Source organism: Pezoporus occidentalis, unplaced genomic scaffold (genome assembly GCF_034315485.1).
Source record: "Pezoporus occidentalis ecotype Australia unplaced genomic scaffold, CSIRO_AGI_Poc_V1 ctg54, whole genome shotgun sequence".
Classification (NCBI taxonomy): Eukaryota; Metazoa; Chordata; class Aves; order Psittaciformes; family Psittacidae; genus Pezoporus; species Pezoporus occidentalis.
The window spans coordinates 5,945,718-5,972,892 of NW_026915877.1; the positions used below are offsets into that span (position 1 = coordinate 5,945,718).

The 27,175-nt window shown below is 36.7% G+C and overlaps 1 protein-coding gene across 19 annotated transcripts in view; it reads right to left on the reverse strand.

Annotated features, from left to right (window-relative positions):
• The window catches only part of BAZ2B (bromodomain adjacent to zinc finger domain 2B), a 130,819-nt gene that overhangs the window by 71,959 nt on the left and 31,685 nt on the right, over window positions 1-27,175 (reverse strand). For 3 of the 19 annotated variants that reach the window (XM_062637890.1, XM_062637893.1, XM_062637891.1), the window contains one exon: window positions 19,731-19,773. The exons of 14 other annotated variants lie outside the window; for them this stretch is intronic. The gene's annotated coding sequence lies outside the window, so the exon portion shown is untranslated. Of the gene's footprint in view, window positions 1-4,641; window positions 4,834-19,730; window positions 19,774-27,175 lie in introns of all 19 variants that reach the window. 2 more of the 19 variants (XM_062637892.1, XM_062637896.1) reach the window with 1 other exon arrangement.

The window sequence follows — 27,175 nt, forward strand, 5'->3', positions numbered from 1 at the left end:
TAAAACTCAGCCTGCATTACAGAAAAATCCCTAAAAAAACCACGCTTTGACAGAAAGATGGTTGTATATTTATTTTAAAAATTTCTGCTTAATAGCTCAGGAAATCTTTTCAGTCACAGAACTTGTTCTTCATCTCCCACCAATAAACATAAAGCAATGCATTTGCACAAGACAGTAATTTCAAGCATTTTAATTCTCTAAGAAATGTATCAGAGAAGATACAGAACTAAATGGGAAATATAATACAAAATAGAAATACATGCTGTGGCCAAGAAGTTCAAAACTGGGACAGCTGAAGTCAATGCCTTTTTTTTTAATGCTTTTCCAAAACCTGACTTTCCATCTCAGCAGTACAGTTTCAGCTTTTTTGCTGACTTTTTGTCATTCAGACTTGGTGCCAGATTAGCCATCGTATTGTACACCTCTTCCCATGTTTCAAAAGCCAGAACTTCAACTCCTCAAGCTCAAAATCCAGGCTTAGCTCCAATTACAGGTACCAACAGAGCTTGAGAAAAAGAACCAACAGAGGAAGTGTCCTGCTGAACCTTTGATGGCAGAAGCTGGCACAGGTTTGTCTGGCAACTGTTCAAATTCTGAAGTCCTAAAATTCATGCTTGTGCCAAACATACTGGCCAGTATTTCCATAACTGAACTTTGCTTATTTTTGTGAAACTTAACATATCTGTTTTAACATACATATACAAAAAACTCACTACAAAACACTTTTTCCCATTTTGGTATTATTTTGGTACATGTTGAGGGGAAAAAAAAGCACATATTAAAAAAAAAATAGGCAGAGAAAACATGAAAATATCCATTGAAACAGTTAAACTTTAAAAGAATAACCTAAGGGGAAGATAATTTGGGGAAGAAGTAACTACAAGCCCAGGTATCTATGTGTATGTATGAACTCCACATTAATCAAAGTAACCAACTTGGAACTACTCCATGGGCACACTCCTGTAAATCTTTCAAACAATAAAGATGCAGAGAAAAGGATTCCTTTTTACCTTGCAGTCCTAAACTTGCAGACTACCATAACAACTCATGTATTTCAACATGTAGGAAGGGGCAAGGATGTCAATCAACTCTATAATAAACAGTCTGGAGTCTGCATTAGTTGCTACTTTTTTTAGAAGTTTTTCATCATTAACAATTTAAGATACTATTTTACACCTTCAAAATTGCTAAAATTAAAACAACCGGCATACTCTGATGAGAAATGAGTTCTTGGATACTAAATCAGAGTTCCAGAAAAGCACTCAGGAGAAAAAAATCTTTTGAATGTGTACCTGTACCAGTCCCACGCTTTGTGCTGGGTCCTGATTTTGTTTTACAGTAGCACCAAACTTCAGTCTCATTATTCTAATACTAATAGTTTTACATTTAAACAAATAGAAAAATCCAAACATCTGAATTGTACATTCAGTTCTCCAATGCCAGCAAAGACTACTTTTAGCCTATGTGATAGTGAAGAAGTGTATTAGCTTCTCATGTCATTAAGTGACTTCTGGCACCTTGATTAAAGAACTTTATCATGAGGAATGCTAACTCCTCAGCTTCAAACTCTTAAAGCATCTTGTGGTGTCATCTAGCAGGAATGCAATGGTTCCCACTAATAGTCTGAAGCAGCAAGTCTTGAGACAGAGATAAATGGTTTCCACATTAACACTGTTCCACTCACGTGGTTCTTTGGAAACCCAGAACCAGTTCTAGAAGAAACTGTTCTGTACTACCCATCGATTTACATCAGCTTCATCACTGGCATCCACCCTCATTTCCAAAATAGCTTTCTGATTTGTTCATTGTTTCTTTAAGGCATTATGATCTTTACAGTAACTGAGACATTTAAGTAAAACAAACCTAACAACAACAAGAAGGGAGAAGGGAGTCCACTGGAACTGAAGCTTACCTTAAAAGAGTAACTAGAAGGAATAATAATGGGGTTCTTGAGATACAATGAAATAAAACCGAGCCTCAACAGGAGCCACAACAGTTATTACCACGTCACAGAACACTATCCTCGCTGACTCCATTCACAATATTGTTCTTACAAACCAAGCAGATGCAGATCTGACATCTCAAAGTTATTTACACATGTGAAGGAAGTGGTTAGACATAAAGAACCTGACAGATTGCATTTTTATTTCCACATACTGGTGAGAAATGAGATAATAAACTGTCCATACTTCCATCTACAAAAACAAAAGTACTGTCAGAATACATATCTAGATCTCAGGCTTCTACCAAAGCCACTGGTAAACATTACATTTTCCTACATTATTAAAGAATACTAGATTAAATACCAGAGTCCGTTTCAGCTATATCAGGTGTTGTTTTCTTGGCAAAGCTTGGTAATAATTTAAAGATTAACAGTGGTACACAGTATTCCCATAAACCATTCTTTCAGAATTTAAAGGCACTCTGCAAAGGCAAGCTGGTACATCATCGTCATATTTGACTAAAAGTTAAAACCACAGCTTGCCTCTTTGGCAAGATGGGGAAGAAGAAGCCTAAGCAGCCCCCACTGCTGTAAAGAGCACTCACTTCTGAGGACAGCAACACCAAGTGCAGAAGCGACAGCTTTTGGCTGCACCCTGAAGTAGGATCTGCCCTTTCCTGTGCAGCAAGAGCAGCTGCATCCTCCACTTCAGCTGCCCCCACCACTTCCCTCTCTGCGGGACACAGAACTGACAGGCACAGAAAGGCAGCACCCATCAGGGCTGCCCCTCCTGTTTTACAGGAATCCAGTTTGGTTAAGTAAGCTAAGCTGAAGCTTTGAGCCAACACGTTCAGCTGTGACGCACTGAGCTTTGAGTTTAAGACACTTTATAGAGACAGAGCATGCAAAAAATAAAAATAGCAAGGGAAATGTTTTTAAAATGCCAGGATTGTATGTATTATGCTGGAAAAAACTGAAAGGGGTACAAGAAGCCAGTTACACAGTGACGGAGTGCAAGCCTGCCGGAAGACAACACGCATGTTTCACTGGCACCCAAATTAGGACATTTCTTAGACACTGTCAGTATAGAGCATTACTACTCACTTAGAACATGAAGTTATATAGAATTTTATCTAGTAACAGGAGAAGTTCAGTATTTTGTTAAAAGATTTAAGAGACTCTTGTTTTGTAGGAAAGTTTTGAAATACCAGGTCTTCACCATCACTTGAGAAGAGGAGCCCTTTCACAAGTTAATGTAGGCTGTATCCCTCTTCTTTTCTTCCCCATGACATTTTACTGCTTTGTTCCCCTCAAAGTAGACCTGTATTTACATGTTCTAGCCACTCTATTGTCCACACCCTTTTTTCTATATAGAACAGTCCACGTAAACTAATAGGTCAAGCATCACCAAAAACCTCTTTGTACACCAACCTGGATAAACACACTGTCTCCTCCTTACCTACTCATTCTTCTCAGTGTGAACAAACATTTATTTCTCATATCTACTGTCTACAAGCTCTTTAATAATGGCTATTCAATTTGAAAATATATTTTAACTATTACGAAAATACCTATTTGTTTTAACTGAATCATATTTTTCTTTAGATTTCATTTTCAGTTCCAGTATCTGTCAACACAGTGGATATCTCCTGTTACTAAATGAAACTATATAAGATCCTCTTTCCATAGTAAAATAAGATTCATAAGCTACGGTAATAGAAAAAGTGGACATTTTGAACAACAACGATTTTAGTTAAGAATTCAGTACAGGTTTTTTCGCACTTTAACTAGCTTACAAAAAAAAAAAGACACAATATTACTTTAATATGAATTTATATTGTTACTGAAAAATTTTACTTAGCACCTTCATAAATTTTCATGAAATAACCAAGAACATGCATTGGTTCTGTAACATTAATCACTGTGCATACAGTGCCACTTATTGTAAATTCTATGTCATTTCTAGTAGTGTATGATAAGACCAACATTTTAAAAAAAAAAAAAAATCATTGTAAACCCATTTAACCGAGCACAGTAAGACCAAAAATGCACTGCAACCATCAATTACAATAACAAATCTGTCAGACTGATACTATGGAGCAAAATAAAACCGGACTTGTGCACTGAGTGATAGCTGTCACACCCACCTAGTCCTCATCAGCAAGAGCCAACAGATTACTTGCAGTAAAAATAACACATCAACTGTAATAGAGGAAAAAGCACATTTCCTGTGCATATAAGGAAAGCTAACAAAAAGGCTGTTTTGTTTTGCTTGAAAAACAAGTTTGTCAGACATTAAACAATTCTGCAAGTGACAAAAATAAGCTATGAAATACCAGTACTTCAGCATGTGCACAAAACACATGCAATTTATGTCACTGTAATTGTCCAGTGAGTATTCATCAGAATTCTTCTTAAAGTTAATACCAGTTGTCTAGCACCTAATAGACTTTAATGGTTTGGGTTTTTTTACTCTCATGAAGATCAGATATATTTGCTCATCACTACATTACAAAGAAGCAGTATGTCTGTCTCAGAATACTGAAAAACTGAAAGTTGCAACTCTATATATTCTTCAATCTGTAAACATTTCAAACTATTAACCTGGGGAAGAGGGAGGGAGAGGGAAGGAAGCACAGAAGAAAAGCACTGAACACTTGGCATGACAGAAGAACAGATACAGAACATAAACAGCTTACTGTGGAGAGTGGTTTAATCAGGAAGTAGCCATTATCCTGTCGCTAGAGACAGCACTCCAAAACAAGAAGCCGGGGTTTTGGTGTTGGTTTGTTGCTTTTTTTCCTCCCTTCAAGAAAGAAGAAAGCACATGCTATCGTGCCGGAGCTTTGCTGAGCCCAAAGGTCGCCAGACGTTTATTGTCAAAAGCTACCCTGAGAACGAAACGCAAGCAAGCATTTCAAAGCTGTATTTGAAGAAGCATCTAAAATCCACCACAACCTCCCCTCTGCGTTACACACAAAACATGGCTGTCTTATTCAGAGATTAGCAATTATTGTAATGAGATACTGTCGGAGAGGGTCAAACAGTACTTCCTGCAGTTTACACATCTTGATTTCCTGGTAAACAAACTGCAAGGCAGGTGGAGCACTCAGATCACCAGTGAACGCTCCCGCACGCATCACCAAAGCCAGCGCAAGCAGGCAGGCAGCTTTAGCCGCTCTGTAATTACGTGGGGCAACAAGGTAACAAAAACCATAAAAACAACTGAACCGTGAAGGACATTCTTCCCATACTCATCAGTGCCGTACTTGGTTGTTTTCTTTTTTCAACCAAGCCCAAGAGAAATATTTTATTTTCTTTTAAATGATTCTTATGTACACACACACACACACCCACCCAGCCAGAGCAAACTGCTCTCAAAACTGTTTTGGTAGGAGAAAGTGCTAGGGTTGGTAACCTGAATCAACCCTTGAAAAACCTGAAACTGAAAAAAAACAAATGCTGTGCTCAGAATTTAAGCATCAATCTCCAAAAAGCACAGTTAAAGAAATGTACTAACAATATTCAGAAATTATAAAAACTGACTTACAGAACGTAATTTTTAAAGGGGACCAAAAAAAAGAGCGCCTTTTTTTAAAACTGCCTGACACTTTTCCCCCTCAAGAAAAATAATCACAGATGGACTAAATACACAGCAGTGAGAAAAGCTAGTTGTTTCCTACCTATAATCTTGCAACTCCTAAGCAACTAGAATAAAGCATATGGTCCACTGACAGAAGACAGAATTTCTTTACAGGATAAACACAATCAACTTATTACACAACAGGCTGATGCAAGTGAAAATGCTACAGTGCCCGTAGCAGAACAGCACAAGGGCTTGAACTTTAGCGTGAAGTAAGATGAAAGATTACTTGCATACTAGAGGGAATATGCAAAGACAGGGGAAGGGTGTGGATCAATCAACTGATTAATTCTCCCTCTCTCTGAAAAACAGCAGCATGAAACAAAGCGACCCAGGGAACACACCAAAGTAACATGTCTGAAGAAACAAACTTAGAAACAGAACATTAAAGGTTCTAAATAAGGATGACATAAATACATTGCAGCTATTTTTCACATTAAGCTTAAGAAAGGAGCAAAGGAAAGCTGTGAGAAAAAAATAAAGCATTAATGGAAAGATTATGAAATATGAAAAGATGTATCTCCATCAGCAAAGCCTGCTACTGAAGATGTAGCTTGTGCCACCAGAAACTCCCAAACAAGGTAAATATATTAACAAGAGGGATCTCTGCAACCAAAACAATACCCAAAGTGTAACTTTTGCAAGCTGTGCTTCTTACAAGTAGTACAGCCACAATTTCCTAATCAAACACCTGGATATCACGCATTCCCTTAAGTAAAACCACATCAAAACTTCAGCATTTCACTCATCTTGTTTTCTACTGCTACTCATCTTAACAAAAAAGAGAAAGCAGTCTTATCAAACAATATTCAGTGCTTCTGAAGAAAACAGTAAAAATCCAAACCACCAAATGAGAAGCCTTCTGCAAAGACAAGGAATATTAACAGACTCTTCTCAGTAGATTCAGTTTTAAGAAGCAATGTATGTTGTATATAATGAGGACAAGTTTGGTACTAGTATCACTGCAACCAAGCTCTCACAGCAAGATTTAGGAGATAATGATATAAAATCTCAATCTAGGAATTGCTTTTAATTCCAGAAACCTGCACACTGAAATACAGCCACCATGACTTGGAGTCTTATGAGACTCTGGGAGATTCATGTACAATAGTTAAAATACTAGCTTACAAATTCTAAAGTTATTTCAATCCATATGGCTCATAATGGGAAAAATATTTACTCTGGAACAGCTGTTTTGCATTGAGATAGCAGTGAAGGAAAGGGAAATAAAATATTACATTGGAAACAGCCAAGCAGAAGGCCCATACTTGGTTCCTGAACTCCAGGGTGAGTAAGACCCTAGCTGAACTATAATCTGTGCAAGATGTTAGAAGCAGGGGTTTGTTTTCTACCAGTACAACCATGAGAGAACCTAAATACACTGAACTACAACCCACTACTTCCATGTTAAGTCAGCAAGAGAGTAAGAAAAATGGTTCAGCAATTGATGCTCTCAGACAAATTCTACAGCAACAGGTGTCCAACACGTCAGGTCCATGAAAAAAATTATGTTTATAAAACAGGCCTAATGTAATACTGAAACATGAGATAAAAAAAAAAAAAAATCACTGCTCAAGCTATGCCTTAAACACTCATCAGCACCTGCCCTCATAAAATGTCAGTGTCAACCTGTGGAGCCAAACTGAACAGTTAGTGTCTTTCTGGGATTTTTTTTTACGATCATCAGTTTTCTATATAGCAAATTCTAACTATAAATACCTAATATGGGTCTAGGTGTAAATATGGGTACTGAAAAATAAATTGTAAAGTATTTTTTAAATAATACGTACAATAACTGTCAGTAAAATATTGAAGTGTTCTTTTATTAAGATTGCAAACATTGTCCAGGGGAACTAAATCTATGGTCATAAATACAAAATACTGAAAACTTTACTGTACTGTGAGTTGTTTGTTGGTGTTTTTTTAAACATCAACAGCTTCTTACAGATCCTGGTATGCTACGATTCCTGCAAAGAACTTTCAGAAAGAATCTCACCACACCAAGTATAAACAGCACCTCTACACCGAGCAGGAAAACAAGTACCAACCCCCAGAGAGAGATCTGAGCCTCTCTAGAGCTATCTATATCATTCAGGTCGCTCTATTCCAAATGAAGTTTTTGTTTAGAACTTCGTATCTTACCCTGTGATAAAGAAATATAAAACCAGCTAAGCCATGAATCTTGCTTACGCTCACCTGAGAACACATAATCTCTATGCAACCCCAAGTGAATACCAGCAAAGCCAGAGATCAGTATTTTGCATCACACCTTGATGAGATCACTTCACTGCAAAAATAGTCACTTAAAATAGTAAACATTTATGAATATAAACACAATACCTAAATCCAGCATCACCTGTGAATATAACCTGCAGCAATAGCTTGGGAGAGTATTAACTCCCTGCAGTCATCTTTGTAGTGCATTAAATAATAAATTTATTTCTAAATGTTTAACATGCAGACACTAGCTGCACGGATGAATAAGGAGGGGAAAAAATGGGTAATTCATTACTTACAGAAATAATGGGGGACACCAGAACTCCTGGGGTGGCACACTAGAAGTTCTAAATCATCTTTTTACTCAAGAAATGCTAACAAGTTGATAGAGATGAACTCCAACTAAACTACAAAGGGAGGGGAGGGCAGGGGGTAACATCAACCAACCAACTTTCCTCCTTATACTCAGCGTGTGCCAAAAGACTTTTTACTCCTGAGAGCCTTTTACACAACAGCATGCCAAAGCAAGTGCTATTTTTGTCCCCATAAATTAGATTCTGACAATATTTACAAGCCTCCGTATAATTTTTTCCCCACATATGTTATTGCACAGACCATTCTTGGGTTCCACTGTTACACAGAGAAACACTGGATGTTGAAACTGGACTCCACATCTGGAAAAATTAAGACACATAAAGAAACAGATTATCTCATTCCAGTTAGTTTCTCACCATCAAAAAACAACTAAACCAACTAATCTTCAAAAGCCATCAGCTGCCACTAAGTAATTTACATCCTTATAGTGATTATCGCCCTACCAAAGCAGAGGGAAGAGGCTTGCTTTCCCAACTGGAAAGAGAGGCAACTATCTTCAATTTGTTCTACTGCCTCTGTGGTCTGCTCACATATATTGGTCATACTGCTAATGATTTAGCTTCATTTTAAAGGCCCTTTGGTCCTCATTGAACTATCTCCCTAAAGCAAGGACCCTTCATCTATCAATCTGATCCTTAAAATGGTATCTTGGAAATGGAATAAAGACAGGAGCCACTACAGAAATATCACTGAGAAAGAGGCAGCCATAGTCACTCAAATGAATGTGACCAAAAAAACCCCAAAAAACTAGTGTGTTCTGTACATTACTACACTGCCCAGAAGCATTCTTCATGCTGGCTCATTAACTAGAACCAATCACAAAACTACTCAAAATCCTAAGTCATTATTTCTTTAGTAGCATTTCATACATTTGCTACTAGATTTTTGACCCCACACAGTTTATATAGGGAATATTCTGGAAGAGCATAGGAAAATTCCTGAGTTGTATAATTTCAGTGCATTTGCATTTTCCTGCATCAAAACCTTCTCATATGCTCCTTCTCATTTTGAACACTATTCATCAAAATGTCTTAATATTACTGAAACAGTAGTTTTAACTAGCAACTTGGAAACAAAAGAAACCAAGGCACTTCAGTATCTTAAGTACCCCACTGTTGTATGTACCAAAATACGTCATTTCATAATAAACTTCATAATAATTGTTATCTTACAATAAACAGGTTTTTAATATTTTTCAGTATATCCTAACTAAAGATTTGCGCTTGATGAGATTTGAGACCAAGGTGACATTTGTTTCGATGCTCTATATGCATTACTGACATCCATTTTAAAAAGCATTACAGAGACTAGTAGTCTTAAGAGTTAAATTTTAATTTTTGACATGGTGAATTCAGCATTAACTATTATTTAGTCAAACTGAAGGTTTGGAGGGAAAGATAACAAAGGTAGCAAGCATGGCAAAGAAATGCAGGGTAAAACTGCTTTTTTCCATAAAAATTTTCCATAAAAATAAACATTAATTTACCATTTTATCAGGAAATTGAAATATAACAATATTTTGAAAATATAAGGATTCTTCAGAAGTTTTGAAATGTTAGAACTATATATATTCTTTATCATCATAACACACATACACTCACAGACCCTCTGAGAATACAATATTCATTTTGCTGCAGAAGAACAGGCATTGCATAACAATGAGATTTGCTAATGAAATCAGCCATCAACCTGGAATACATATGTATCAAACCAAGACCTCAGTGTCATTTTCTTTTTGCGTCGTTTGTTCTTTTTCTCATTTTCTCTCGACCTTTCAGTGTCTTGTCCTCCTCCTGGTTTCACTGACTCAAGTACAGCAATATTGCAAAATATTTTGTTAGCACCATACATACAACACTTTATTTTACAAAATTTATTTCTCTGTTTATTGCTAAATGTAGATTCTAACTGCATGGGTTCTGCAGTATTGTTAACATAGCCTTGAAAGAAAAATCAATGGGTGCTAAGGAGACAAAGGAGTTTCATTCCTCTGCGGAAACAGAAGGAATATCTAATAACAATTGTGTGTCACTTGGACAAACTATACTTTCAGAGCACGCCAGTTAATACAAGGATTTAATATAGGAACAACACATTTAAAAAAATCTTCTCTACATTTATCTAATGATTATACAGAAACAGAATTTAAAACCATTACATGAATAAAAGTGTAACTGCTTTGCATAAACATGCAAAATCATCATGAAACCAAATAAAACAATCCAGCAAGTTCAGTAACAGTATGTATAAGTATGCAGTATATGCAGTTATACAAAACACTTCAGTGAAAAAGAGATGAATAGTGAATGGAATTACTTATTCTACTACTCAGAGCTGACCATAAAAATTAAAACATTACAAAAGTCTTTCAAAAACCCTTTTTTCTCATTATACTAATACCATATTTTGGCTTTTTGGGATATACGCTGCCTTAGGTTTCATAGAAAAAGCAACCTATTTACAGCCCTAGCTACATCAGCATCAAAACTATGTTTTGAATTCACCCCTAAACTATAAAAACTAATAATAAAACCCACTAGTTTTTTCCACTGTTCTCATTTTGAAGAGTTCATTACTATAATGCCACTATCAAGTTATCTTTATTGTTGGTAAGTTCCAAAGTCATACCAAAAAATACAAAACAGTAGAAAGTAAATCTTTGCTGGCTTCTTTGGTAGGGTTGTGTTGTTTGGTTTTTGTGTTTTTTCTTCTCTCTTTTTCAACTAACACTCCAAAACCCTAATTCCATGGAGACAAACCACCAATTTGTTAGTTTCAGTATAGCAAAACTGAACACAAAACTCCTTTGGAATAAATAAAAGTAATTTGTAATTTATTTTCCAATTTTATCTTGACAACATAAGGAAGTCATTCAGTCATTCATTCTATAGTTACGATGGCCATCGCAACAGGAAACAGAACAGGAGGCACAAGAGGCCATTTAAAAATAAGAGGAGAAAAATCACAAAATCTCTGAAAACGGATTTAAACATCCCCAGAGCCAGTCATATCAAATCATCAGTATACAACCATCAAGGTAGTGGATGTAATGAGCTACATAAGTAACTGAAAACATAAAAATTTCCATAAACTCTCTTCATATGTGCTCTGATTCTAAGTTAACAAGCACTTATGTCATCGAGAGCTTTGAAAGCTGAAAGCATGTAACACATGGCCTTATTTTTCATTCTATTTCTCTCACTTTTAAATATATGCAACTACATGATATAAACATTGAGGCATATGTCATATGAAGTGGTCTTACTCTCATTTGTGCATTACCAGGTCCTAATAAAAAGATGTAGGAAGACTATTTTTAATCACACGCTAACAAAAATGCTGCTGGTTCAATTACAAAGCATTTGTCCTTCTGTCAAAAAAGCCATCCATGTTACACCTCAAAATGACTGAAACTGAATAGATTGAGGCACAGTTAATTATAGTAGGCTCACCTGTAAAAGCAAAGACTATACAACCTCCAGGGTTTGGAAAAGAGACACTCTAATGCAACAACCTTGACCCTTGAAAGCGCTGGGTCATTTTCTTCTGTGATGAACAGTGATTGCTTTCTATAATTCTAACAATTGTCAAGTAGGCTAAAGAGTATGGCTGGCAGGTGATAGTTGTGAAATGCCTGCACTTTTAACAATGACTTATTACCCTGTGATACAGGTCAACTTTCCAATTGAGCATCTTCTGCAAGGTGCTATAGGCTCTTGATGCTATATACTACAAACAACTGACAACAATGGTTTTACTAGGGATCAAACTAGCATATGTGGTACCTATGAATATAGAGAATTGTTAAAGGATATAGCCTTAATTCAAATTATTAAACAAGAAAATCTCTAAGATATCCACACCTACTGTACATATGAAATATGTGATTTCTGGTACATAACTGTTGACATTAGGCAATCATGCATATATATCTTAAGTACAGGACATCAAATTTCATAACTTGACACAATCTGGCACAAACTGAGTTAACAGGAATGAGATTATAGAAAAGTGAACTCTCACTCTATAAATATAGCCTCAACCTCATAACAAAATACAGATGAAACCGTATCAACAGTACACAGAATTAGATGCTGCCAGGTACTAAAAGATGTACACTCAAATACTTATCAATAAAGAAAAAACATGAACCCAGAAGTGAGACTGAATTTATCAACCATATTTATCCTTTCTGAGCTAATCAGAAATAGCTTCTTCAATATATAGTCCAAAATGCTGCATTTTGCTGGAATAAAATAAATACAGATGTCCACAGTATGACCATATTCTAAAAATTAACACTCTCCATTTGACCATGTTTTTTTGTTGTGGCATAAAATCATATTCCAAAGTATTAACAGTTCAACTATACAGTTTTAGTATTGTGCTGCACTAGTAGTTGTATCTGTGCACATAAACACACATGCCTTCATTTTCAGTAACACACAATGCTTAGTTAAAAGCTATTTCTAGCACTTCATGCAGAAATTGCAAGCATCCTTCAAAGCTTACTTTAAAAAAAAACAGCAATCAGGTGTGCTTATGTTTTTTCATCATGAAATACCCCAAATTATGCTGAATTATGATGACTACTATTTATCTACTTTTAAGAAGAAAAGTGCAGGACAGTTTATTAAAGCACAGGAGGAACTCCTTAACACTGGAAGGTCACAGCCTATGTGCTGAGCTGCTAAGCAAAAACATCTATGATGTTCCAGAGCTGCCATTTTTCTTCCTTGACAAAGACTCCATCTGCCACAGAGCCATTTACAGCCTCAGAGTCAGAATATCAATGATTTCCAACCATTCTGCAAGTCTGCTTTCACCTTGACATCCCCTCTCTAATACATCTAAAACAGACGATACACAGAACCTCTCTACAAGCTCTAAGCCTATGCTTTATTCAACTGGTATGCATTTAAGCTGTGCTGTAACATACCATTTCTTTACTTCCTCTGAACAGTACAAGAATACTAAAAACTCTAAATTCTACATCTTTTTCATTGCTGTGCTTGCTTTAAACAAATTACCTTCAGAAAACCTATACAGAAAACCTTTCAAATATTAACAAAACATGTGAAAACAGTTAGAAAACATATGGTCATTCTAAAATCTCTATTTACATAATATACACACACACAAACCATTTTTTCTTTTCCAAATAAACATGCCTAGAAACATCCTTATTAGAGACCACCATGCAGAATAAACTATCACAGCTTCATTGAGACTAACAAAACTACATTCAGCTCTACCTTGCTTGATGTATATACTAACTGATTTTAAAAAATAAATAAATAAAAATTCCAGGTTAGAGGTGGGACAAAAAAGAAAAGAGAGTGTTGCCTTGCTGAATGAATACTTAAAGAATTAGGTTCTCGGGTTAAAAAGATTATACATGGATCAAGAAAACCAATTTTTACATATTTAAATATATATATTCATGTACATACACATATACGCGCATACATGCTCTCCTTCAAGTATGAGAACACAGTCCATCAAGCTCATAACAACAAGCCTTCAATTAACGTATTCCTTGATAGCAACTTCTGGGGTCTTGAAATTCAGGTAGATGTTGGTACTCCAGAATAATTTTTAAACATGCAAACTTGTGGCTTGATTTTAAAGTGAAACTGGATCACAGGAGGAACAATTCTGTGTTACAAGTATGTATGTAAACACATACATACATTGCATAGCTAGATGTCCAACTATTGCTGTACAAACCTCCATGATGTTAAATACATGGGAGGAAAATATTTGAACACTGAACAAAGCTTGCAACCAACTTTACGAAAATCTACTTCATGACACCTGTAAAGTAAGTATTTCACAACCTCAACTTTGCCTCCCATCCTTTCTTCTCATTGTCTATCTTTACTTCTTCCTGTTACAGAAGTAATAGTATCAGACATTTGATAAATTGAATCTGTTCCATTTTACATGCTCTCTGCCCACTATTCACTTTATTCAAGCTATTCTTCATATTCCAAACATAACCAGAATTTAAGCCAAGAATATTTTTCTAAATCCCTAGGGGGGAAAAAAAGTCTGCTCATCCCCCAAAATACACTGGCCCTTAGAATTTCTCTAGCTAAACCAAACCGGGGCTTGGGTAGACTGCAGTATAAGGTTGTACAAGTTCAGGCATTACCTTTGTGCTTGCCTTAGAAAGCGTAGGATCAAATATACACAGATACATATCCAACATGTTTATTTTACGACTTAGAGCTATCCACCTGACACTCTCATATAACATCTCTCACAAAAAAAAAACACAAAACCAAACAACAACAACAAAACAAAACCCACCAAACTAGTTCAATTTTACACCTATCAATATACATTTCAGTCATTTCTTATCTCACCTGCAATTCAACTACCTCTACCCATCTTCTCATTACCACTAGCTAATTACTTTGGAGTTTTAGTGGTGTTAAAGTGTTTGGCAAACTACAGAATACAAGGGAGCACCTGCACGAAACATAATTGTCTCAAGTCAGATACGGAACAGAAATTTCTTCACTGTTTTTTGCACCCAAGAATCAAACCTGAAGAGCAGCACCAATGTGCATCCAAATTTAAGACAATTTTTCCCAAACTGGGAAAAACCAGGCACAACAGAAAAGCAAACACATCTTGGACAGGATGTACTACAATGCAGCAGGGCTAAGGAGGTGACCAAGGTAAGGTATTCAGCATCAGATCTGGGAGACAACGCTGTAAGAAAGATCTCACCAAGGATGTGGAAGGACAGTGCAAAAAACAAGAGCCAATGACTCTTAGAAATCCAATACTCTCACAGTCTTAAAAAACAGCAGCTGTCTTATACCACATATTCCCAGCTATGGCATACTGACTTGATTCAGCAGTTCCTCGATGCTACTCTAATTCTACCTTTCTCCCTTAAAAATCCTTGGAACAAAAAGACAAAGTTGAAGAAAAAGATAAAATTTCTATTTAAGATAAAATAACATTGCTTATGTTGCAAGAATCTTACAGGGGTGATCTGGTCCCATCTCCTGCTCAAAGCCATCACTGCAAAGATTTTTTCCTTGTGTCCAATCTAAACCTACTGACTCTCTTCAAAACCACTGCCTCTTCTCCTGTCACTACAGACACTGATAAAAAGGCTCACTCCATCTTTCTTGTGATTCCACTTTATTGAAAGGCCACAACCAGGTCTCCCTGGAGCCTCTTCTTCTCCAGGCTGAACAACCCCAACTCTCTCAGCCTGTCTTCATAGGAGAGGAGTTCCAACCCTATGATCACTGTTGTGGTCTCTTGTGGACCCACTCTGATAGGACTATGTCTTTCTGGCACTGGGGATCCCAGAAGTGGATGCAGTGCTCCAGGGAGGATCTCAACAGAGCCGGTAAAAGGGAAGAATCGCCTCCTTTGACCTGACAGCCCCCCCCTCTTTTGATGCAGCCCAGGATACAACTCATGTTCTGCACTGGAAGTGCAAATTGCCAGTTCATGAAGTTTGATGACTCTCATTGTCAGGAAATTTTCCCTTTTATCAAATCAAATTTAACCTCTGAATAATTTGTGTCGTTTGCCTCTTCTTTTCATTGTACACTTCAAGAAGAATCTTACTTTTCTTCTAACACCTTTTAAGCGCCTCAAGATAACCACTAGCTTCCCTAAGCCTCCTCAAGGCTGATGATTCCAATTCGCTCACACATCTGAATTATGTCATGCACTCTTGCTCCCCATTCCCCTTGGTAGCCAACCACTGGACTCACTAAAGTATATCACTATCTTTCTTGTACTGAGGACCCCAAAAATTAGGATACAGCTCTCTAGATGTGGTCTCACAAAGGCTAAACAGGGCAGTGGGACTCAATTCCTTCACACTGCTGCCTACACTCTTGCTAATACTCTCCATAATGCAGTCAGCTTATTTTGCTGCAAGAGTGTATGGCTAATGTTCAGCTTGCTGTCTGCCAGAACCCCAAAGGCCCAATGGCTATTACTCCCAGTCTGTCCTGCTCTGCAAAAGTTTCCGAAAAAGTTATTTTATTCTATTCACTTACTGCTAAGATAAATTTGTAAACAGTTTATGGCCTACCAATACTACAAGAAATGAAAGAAGAGAGCTTGAACCACAAATCAAGAATAAACCAAGACCTTGTGCCTTTCACACATGGTTGAAGAGAGGTGCTGATCAATAGCTGCTCCATTACAAGCTGCTCCGTTTTCACATCAGTTTCTCACCTAACAGCCATCTAAGCTCTTCCCCTTGTCAAGTTTAAAATAAAAGAACTCTCATTGTTTGTTTAATTAAGGGTCCCAGTTGCCTGCTCAGTTTTGACTCTTTTGATTCCACTATTTCATCATTACCATACCAGGATTTACTACCTTCCTCAGAAAATAAAAAAAACTTAGTTTTGCCTAAGGATTTTTAAGACTTCAACAATATAATCAATTATCAAATGACTCACAGTAATATTACATATTCTGGTAACAGCAAAATAAAAATAAACCATGTACAATGCACCTCCCTCCTTGAGCCTGCAACCCTTACCCAAACCACACTTCCTGGAGTTTTCCTGCAGTGAAGTCATACCTAAAAGCAACTTTCTAGTTGAAAAAAGGAACACAGTGCTCAGACTAGCCACCAGCAGAAAAGCTCCTGAAGACTTAAATTCAAAAGGTAAGGTTGCAACAACCTACGTATGCAAAACTATCTTTTTGATGGCTGACTAGATATATCTTCTTAACCTGTGCATCTATATTATACAGCTACTTTATATTAAGACTGAAATTCAACTAGAAAAAATATTTATTTCCCCGTGAGTGGCCAAAGCTTTGTATTTAAATGCTAAGAACACTGCTTTCTGTAAGAAGTCCAAAGCAAAGTGAAAACTCTTATTTAATCATATGTACATTTCTGAGCTTTTAAACTTTTGAAGGAACTGTAAACAAAACCAACACTTTTTTTTGTGAAAACAGATCACTGCTATTGCAAAGATAGAATCAATTTGCCTTAACAACACAGTGATACTACCAAAAATTCAATTTACATCTGAGCTCCTCCAGTTGCCATCTGTACATCTGTACACTTATTCCTCCTAACAGATGCTAATCATGGATTGACAATACAAAATCAAAATCTGCTCTTTAACCCTTTCAATAAATAACCATTATTAAATCTGGTTTGCAGCAGCAGCACTGAAAGAGCTGGGAGTAACTCCTCCAGATGTTTTGTCAGTAGTGGCTGCTTTTTGGTTGGTTATTTTTTTAAACTGACTTCCTATTATAAAATGAAATACATCAAATGTAGTCTGTTATTTTAAAACAAAACTGCAATAAAACTAGGTATTTCACAGAGAAATACAGAGTTTATTATTTCCTTGAACCTTTCAGTTATTTTTGTAATTTCAATCCCATAATTGCTTTCTGTTGCATGTTAATTTGTTTTCGTTGATAAGTCCAAACACATACAAGCATATAGACCTACACATGCAATGACCATATTTGCAGACAAATCAGAAACATGCAGCCATAAACTACCTTTATTTCAATTTTTAATGAGATGATTTTCTCAAAATAACTGAGATGCAAAACTAAGACAAAAGCGTAATTGCCTTCTGTCTTTTATTTACACTCTGTATAATTACTGTAAGCACATAAAACTTAAAATAGTATTATTTTTAGTTTCTTAGTCAATGTTAATTGTTGCTATTATACTGAAGTAAAGATATAATTAAAACTGCAGGTGTTAGACATGTATGAACCAAGTAAATTCTCACGTTCTTTGGGTGATGGGCTCTTTTGGAAGCTTTTAGGTTTTTTCTGAGCTTGCTAAATGTACATCCACCTACACTGTCAAAAAAAATCAAACTGCTATTTTTCAAATATTGTTACTATAAGAAATTAAGAGAACGATTTCACGATTCCATAGAATTACAGAATGGTTCAGGATGGAAGGGACCTTAAAGATCATCTAATCTAACCCACGCTGCCATAGGCAGGGACACCTTCCACTAGACCAAGCTGCTCAAAGCCCTTGAACATTTCCAGGGATGGGGCAGCCACAGCTTCTCTGAGCAACCTGTGCCAGGGCCTCACCACCCTCACAGGGAAGAACTTCTTCCTAATATCTAGTCTAAATCTCTCCTCTGTCAGTTTAAAGTCATTCCCCCTCGTCCTATCACTACAGGCCCGGGTAAAAAAAAATATCTCTCCACCTTTCTTATGATCCTCCTTTATATTTTGAAAGGCCACAGTCAGGTCTCCCTGCAGTCTTCCCTTCTCCAGGGGGAAACGTGAATGTTCCTCAGCCTTTCTTCACAGGAGAGGGATTACAGCCCTCTGAGCACTGCTGTGGACTCCTCTGGACTTGCTCGTACAGGTCTTTGTCTTTCTTGTACTGTAGGCCCCAGAAGGTTTTGGGGAAGTATAAAAAGGTTCCTTTTCCATAACCAAATGCACCTTCACATTAAATCTCTGCATAATTAAAAAGGCAAGTACAACTATGTATCTAGATGCTTAACCTAAATTTTATCTTTACTGACTGTAAAGTTACCTCTGGGGTGAGGACATTAAGGTCCCTATGAAACATAAGACTCCAATATACCACACAGTATCCTGTCCCGGACCTACAAGGCTCTTGTTAATCAAAATATATATCATTACTGTACATAAACTTACAATATGTAATTACAAATTTAAGTATGTTATTTGCTATTTTCAGAGCAATATTATCGCACTTGTATAAAGAACGGATGGTTAATATGAGTAGCACCAATGCTAATAAACTTGAAAAAACATTTCAAATCTGTTTCAGATCTTCCTCCCTTATTTTATGTACCTGACAGACAGTAAATACAATAAACGTCAAAAAGTGTGCCTCTAAGTTGCATCTGTGAGCTAAGCAAAGCCAGTCAGGCTTTCTGTTTGAAATCCCTTATTTCAGTTTTCACTGTTAACTTTGTCCAAAACAAAGTACTGGAGTAAGACACAAACACTTTTTTTGTTTAGTTATCCTGAAAAATACCAAGCAGATTGATGTGAATCCAGAACTCTTCATTTCCTAACAGTCTAGGAAATGTAAATTCCTAAACTGTATTAATACAATACGGTATGCTCATCACATAGCAAAATATCACATATTCTCTGACTATTCAGAATACCTTTCAGAGCTGCTATTACTGCTTTTGGAATCAAAACCCCCTGCACAATCTCTTAGTTCATTTTAAATATTTCCTAAACTGTATAATGTCAGGCATCAAACTACTAACAGTATATTGAAAATGTGCAACACATTAAAACTACATTTTATAATATTTATATTTCAAGCCACCAAAGAAATCTAGAAATAATTACAATAGTATTAATTGTTACAGACCTACTCAAGAGTTGCACATGTGGACTAGGGAACCTAGAAGTCTTAGTTAGGACTGTGCTTAATGTCTTGCTGAAATCAGGACCTGGATGAAGAATTTAGCACTAAGTCATACAGCAGATAACATTTTCCCTTTCCCTATACAATTTATGCTTCTCACAAAATTATCAGAATGCTTATTGCTATGGCTTACTTACTGTGATGAATGTGGTCAGTTCTGTGACATTGCTGTTCTGCAAGCTGCAAACACAAAACAAAGTAATGATCACTTGAGCCATCTTTTCATCAAGTAATTTTTACAAGGCAAAGAGACTTCAAGCAGAACAGCAGCATTTCTCAAAAAGAAACCCCACCAAACACAGCAGTGAAGTATTTCTAGTGTAGTGAAACACTTTGTTTCCCACAGCCAGGTATGAAGCTATTAAAACAAGAATAGTTTAAGCCAAATGTTATATAATCACATTTTTGTTTCCAGCCAGCTGTTTAAATACACATACGCATTTTACCCTCACTAAATTGTGAACTGTGTTCCCCTTTGATGTACACAATAAATCAAAGGAATCTTTCTGTTAAAATGCAAAAAGAATTCTGACCTCCCAGAAATTAATGTGAATTTTCAATTTTTATTACACAGAACCAGAGTTTCATTCCTTACACATGCTCTCTAGCATGAGTATTTCAAATGCTCATGCTATGAGAATTCAGAAGCATCTCTATGTCAGTACAAAATCCCCATGTATTTCACTGAAAATTTAAAAGCTAAAAATAATTTTTGAACACTTGAGTGGATTGTCTTCTTCCAAGATCTTTTTTCCCTGAGAAGATCAAGTTTTTCTAAACACAGAGCTCACATACACTGTGTAGGAAGAAAACCAGCATAACAGATGTAACATTTGGAATACAACAATTTTCTTACTTGCTATAGTAGTAGAAATCTGATAATGCTGGGATTTTCTAATTCAATAAAGAGTCAGTGAAATTTCACAGTTTGATGTTTTAAAAATGTCTTTTGCAGCATTAAACATACATTTGCTATACAAAGTTTGTAAATGCTCTTTTCAGCTACATTGACAGACAATTTCAACTAAGCATAGTTCCTCCATAGCAGAAAATGCCACGGTAGAACGGGAAGGTAGAGAGGGACTTACTGGTTTGTTTGAGGCTTTTAGTTCACACTGAACAGTTTCATCCTTTTTTTTTTTTTTTTTTTTAGAAAAAAAAAGGCAAATGTGCAGAAACATGGATGGGTTTACTCTGGAATTTTTTCCTACAATATCACAGTTAAGGGAGCGTAAAGCTGGCTTATCTCACAGTGGAGCAGTGACAAAACTGCTTTCGTGACAAAAGCATACTAATAAACTCACACAAACAAAACTTCAGGCATCTACATGAGCAAGAACTTACAGAGTTCAGTAACTGGAGTAACAATTTAAATCTAGGTAGCTAATTACGTCAATAACAGCCATTATTTTTTAAATTAAAACCTGTAAACATGTGGGCATTAACACCAACAATTTTTTGTTTGTTACAGACACTACTGTCACACTAGACACACTTCCCAGGCCTACCAGGGAAAGTCATTTTTCGCCCTTGCCAAAGGGCAGCAAGGAAAAAAATCATTCCTCAAAATGGTCAGTGGCATTATCAACCTATACAGGAAAGGAATCACCTGTTTTCCCAAGGAGAAATCAAAACATTACTGTTTACCTTCTCTATCCTATTTCCATGCTTTGACAATACCAAAAGAAAACCCCAACCTGCTAGACCAGAAACAAGAAAGAAAAATCAATGGAAGGAGATGTGACACAGAAACTAGCCATTTAAAAAGTGGGAGCAAAGATTTTGAGAGGAAAAGCTTAAGGAAGTATGTATTTTGCTAATCTCTCAACAACCATTGTGCTGGCTAACTAGAACCCTGAACTGTCCTTCAGGAAGCAGAAGACAAAGTCCTATTTCTTCTTCTAATTTGGAAACATGCTATATCCTGTACTAGCTGAAGCTCAAATACTTGCTGCCTGTAGTAACTTCACATACACATTCTACTTGTAGCCTCATTTATAGCTGTGCCACTGCTAAGTTTTGGTTTTGGTATTAATCCTGAAGGCACTGAATAGCCTACCAAAACCTGTAAACCTGACTAAATAAATCCAGTTTTTAAGAACAAAAATGAAGTTGTCTATTATATTTATGCAAGATCAAATCTAAGTTCCCACTTCTTATTCAAGTAAACAAATGGACAGGTACAAAATGCATCACACACTGTTCTGGTTCCTTCTCCCATAAGCTGTATATGTTTACAATAAACAAACTGCCAAGTTAACTAAAGACCACTGTCTGTTCCTTATTAATAACATATATTTAACGCATGGTCTTAGATTACTGAGGTTGTTCTCCTCCCAAAGACCAAAGATTTAATTTTACAGAGTTTTATTCACTTACTACAGAAAGCTACCTCAATATATTAGGAGCACTCACCACAGTCAGTAAATGTCCAAGACATCTAAAATAGGCATAGCAACTAATTTTTCTTTTGAAAGGGAGAAAAAACTTGTATATTGAAGAAATCTCTCCCGCCACACCCCGTCCTCCCTGCCACCAAAGAAACGTTAAAATTTTGTGTTGGAATAGTTTGGAATTTGCCTCATGAATTTTTCTTAAATACAACGGCACTTTAAGTAGACATAGCTAACCTCCACTTTATCCTCAGAATAACTCTATACTTCTTTTTTTAAAATAAGATGGGTGCCATTCAAACCCTCCGAGTCCCACGATACAACAGTGTCATTTAGGCTGTATGTTCTGTATTTCTATCACAAGATTAAACCAATGTTACGCAAAATGCATTCATTACTTTGAAACTCTTCTTTCTGGTTTTAAACATACCATTCATTTCAAAATGGTTACAGTATTCTCTTAAACACACCATCATGAAAGCACAAAGAATGGCTTAAGCTGTGTCATCTAGTGTCACTTATCACTTCCTGTTAAGTTTCCCTGCGACTTCTGAATCTACCTTTATTACCTTAGCAAATCTCAGCCACACACTGCCCATTCCAATAACAGAATTTCACCTTCCTGTAACACATTAACAAAAAAACTGTACCTTCTCTCCCTTCACAGCAGCTGCAGAAAATAAACTTTTGCAACTCTAATAATTATTTTATTTTAAACAGAGGAACCTTACATTTGCCATCATCTGTACGTTCCACCTGTCTGCCAGATACACACGTAACACATTCAATTAGCTTGACTTCAAAAATTATCTGAAGGTTACATATGAAGCAGAATTCATGTCTTCCCCTTTTTCCAGCACTATGTATTTGGTGCTCCCAAGAGACTCAAATGATGATTATCAGTGGTGCAAACCCATTATTTCACACTTGATCTTGGAAATTTGCAAATAATAAACCTGCTTTGTTTGAAAGACATGACTACTCCAAGTAGATGTAGTTGTGCATTTCTTCCTAAAGCAAAGTAGCACTCAAGAGCAAGATAATTTTCTGGTTAACAAACTAACACCTAATTGGACATTTGCATATTATAAGCAAACACATGAGGAAGTGGTGAAGAAAAGGTCGAGGGCCTTAGTATAACGAAGTACATTAAATATGACAACATAAGAAATACATAGTGTGGGGCACTGTGAAACCCTCCAAGTCTGTACCCTATAAGCTTAAACTGGGCTACCAGAAACCAAATGTTCAGGCTGCTTTATTTGAAATTTAATTGTAGTGAGACTTCTAACTCATGAAATCAACGATAAAAAGAAACAGATCTACCACAGCACTTGATAGATTCTTGAGAGGCAAAAGACTCTCCTGTAAATAGGATATATGCACACTACTATCCCACTGTGACTGCGTAACAGGTTTTCAGCCAAGGTTAAGCTAAGCTAAACAATACAGCTATTTTCTTACAGCACACAACACAGTGCAGCTCATTTTCAAGTATTTACTGCTTTTCCCTTCAGTCCATGAGCAGCTGCATACTACTGCCTCTACACTGTTAACTAAGACATAAGTTAACCAGTCCAAAGCTGGTTCAGGATTCTGTGTGATCTACTTCCATTACGAATATGTTAGCCCCCAGAGAGGTGTACAAGTTTCCAGGAAAGAGATACTACATCTTCCAAAATTATTCCCTTGTCTATTTATAGTTTTTAACTGACAGTACTCCAGTTTCTCCTTCTCATCCCATTGCTTCTGGTTGCAACTCCTTCTAAATAAACCATCTATCCTGACACTATCAAAACCTGTCTCAAGGTACTTCTGAAATGCTCGGGATTTCAGCAATACTGCTCCTGAACAGCCTGTTGTAACAGAGTTTGAGATGTGCTGCAGCAAAGCAGCCTGCAGTCTACTGACACACACAGACATCTTCCAACAGATCAATTCACCTCACTGAGCAGAGCAAGCAGTACAAGCCAACGTAAAACAGGGTAAGGATGCAGCCACAGCAGTGGGACTGACTCCTCCTCACAGCAACACCTCAGCACAAGTTAAGACCAAGTAAGGCATGACAGAAAATTGTACCAACCACATGGTTGACTATAAATTGCTTTTTCTAATAAAAGTGTAAAACAAGAAAATTTTGATCATCACAACCAGAATGCATTAAACAGTGCAAACAAAGGTAAGCATTCACGTGGAAATAACAGCACATCCTTTCGATAGCTGTGGGCCTTCAGTACCTTACAGCTGCCTAGTGCACATTTCTACCATTCACTTTACAACTTACTGAGATCTGAGAGATCCAACTGGATCACCAACACAGATGAACTAACAACTAAAAGGCACACATATCACGGCAAATGTGATTCAGATTGTAAATTCCTCTAGAGTCCATCCTCATGACTGCTTTACTCAAAATTTCATCTGTATTAGCTATGTGAGGGTTTGCACTACAGGTATAAAATTTACACGTAAAAACTATTTTTAGAAGGAAGATCAAGGAATAATCCAGATTTCTATGCTTACTGAAAGTTTTTTAGAGACATAAAAGAAAAAACAAACATATACAAAAAAAAAAGAACAAATAAAAAGACATTATCTACAAAAAGATCCAACTTCAACTTATAGGGCAAAACTAGGGAAAACATGACTACAACAAGAGACTGTGAGATTTCAAAAATCATACTATTCCCTGCAGATATGTATATACAAAGACTAAAGCCTTCAAATTTTAAAACTGAAACCTAAGGAAGCATCTTCTTTTACAAGTAATATGTTCCTTACTCATTTCAGTATTTTTCTTCTCCCTGATTAGAAGCACGCAGACTAATTTTAGTCCAGCATCCAAAGTAGAGAGCAAACAGGTACTTTAGGTATACAAACACTGTACACTAAGTGGAAAACTAAGCTAGAACTCAACCTCAAAGATGATTTGACATGAACTTCAAGAAGTTACACAACACAAACTTCTCCATCCATAAAGAAAAAATAACAAGGACCAAAGAACATTGTTTTCACACTAAATATTCTATTTCTTGACAGAACTGCACATACACACAAGCACAGAAAGCTCCAGACTTACCATTAAATTGTGCAAAACCGCAAGTCCCTGCAAGTAGTTTCTTTTCACTTTCAGCACTCAGATATTCCAGTAATAAAGCCCAACAGCAAAGCATTTTATTGTGATTAAATTTTTTAGACTTTTTAGAACTAATTATTATGAAGCATAAAACAAAGTATCCTTAAATGCAAACAAAATCCCAATGCAATTTGAAACTAAAAAGCCAGAAACAGTGGACATTCCACATTCAATGGACACAGGTGGAAGCTGAATATTTAAAAGAACAGAAAGAACAGAAAACAGAGTGCCTGGAAGAGGAGACTGTAAGCTTTTTTATGTTTGTATTTCCCAGTATCAACACAGCATAGAACAGAATCATAGAATCATAGAATAGTTAGGGTTGGAAAGGACCTTTAGATCATCTAGTTCCAACCCCCCTGCCATGGGCAGGGACACCTCACACTAAACCATCTCACCCAAGGCTTCATCCAACCTGGCCTTGAATACTGCCAGGGATGGAGCATTCACAACCTCCCTGCGCAACCCATTCCAGTGCCTCACCACCCTTACGGTAAAGAACTTCTTCCTTATATCCAGTCTAAACTTTCCCTGTTTAAGTTTGAACCTGTTACCCCTCATCCTATCACTACAGTCAGTAATGAAAAGTCCCTCCCCAGCATCCTTACACACCCCTTCAGATACTGGAAGGCTGCTCTGAGGTCTCCACACAGCCTTCTCTTCTCCAGGCTGAACAGCCCCAACTTTCTCAGCCTATCTTCATACTGGAGGTGCTCCAGTCCCCCGATCATCCTCGTGGCCCTTCTCTGGACTTGTTCCAACAGTTCCATGTCCTTTTTATGTTGAGGACACCAGAACTGCACACAATACTCCAGGTGAGTTCTCACAAGAGCAGAGTAGAGGCACAGGCAAAGTGCTGAGTTGCACTGCATTATACAGGCACAGGGATGTCATGGTTGCTTCTCAGTTGGAGAACGGGACAGCTAATGTGGACACAAAAGACTGTATTCTTTTTATTTTCAGATTTCACTATCAATTATGTAATGCTAAGGTAACCTTATCTTTTCTTCCTGCATTATTTCCTTATTGTGTACAAAGTAAAGAAAAAGGAAGTTTCCTATACTTAGTATTAGCATATAAATGGAGCTAATGGAGCTATCTGAGGTTTGACTTAAGTGGGAAGACAGGGTGGGGTGAATTCCCACCTTTGTTACTGCTATCATTTTGCAAGATGTTTTTTTAAGCAAGACTAGAATAACTGGTTTACATTCTCGAAATGGCATCTTCTCAATTAAATCAAAACTTAGAATCTGAAAGCACTGCAGAATGCAGCAAAAACTGCACCATTTTCATAAAGCTATGAGGCAAGACAATTTCTTTCTTGACTGCAATCTGCTTCCTTCTCCAATGAAAACATGCTACAAAAGTACGCCTGTCTTTCAAAAAAACGACTTGGTGCCCTTTTTAATTATATTGCAAACAAAGGTTGAAGGAACATGAGACTTCAAGTTATATTCTTCCTGGTTTTCATTAGTAATTCAGGACTTGTCTGTTCTGGAAGTTTACTGAGATGGGAGAGCTAACAAAGTCATGGCATTATAAAAGACTGAAAAAGTGAGATTACGGAACTTTGCCCAACTGTTTCATACTTCTGTTAACATTTATAACTAGTAGTTCTCAAAAACCTGATAGAAAGAACATTTGATAAATTGGGGGCAGTAGTTCCCTAAAACTTACATAAATATTTGAAAAATCTGATGCAACTTTCTCTCTGAAAGACAAGATACACCATTAGTGATACTTTCAAAGGTTTTAGCAGAAAAGTCATTGAAGACTAACACATGACAATCTGCTTCTTGGAAAACCATTCAACCAGAATAGCTGAACAGAATTGAGAAGTCATGGCCCTAAAATACACAGTTTAGGAAAGCAAGGGTTTTACGTTCTTTGAGAAATTGATGTGTGGAGAACAAATTAAAAATGTGGATTTAGAACAAAAGATTGGTCAAAAAAAAAGGATCTCCACTGTGACCGTACAGTTCACATTAAAGCTTTGCGTAAATATGTGATGCACTTTCAGAAAAATTTTAATCTGCCAAAGCAAAATTATCAC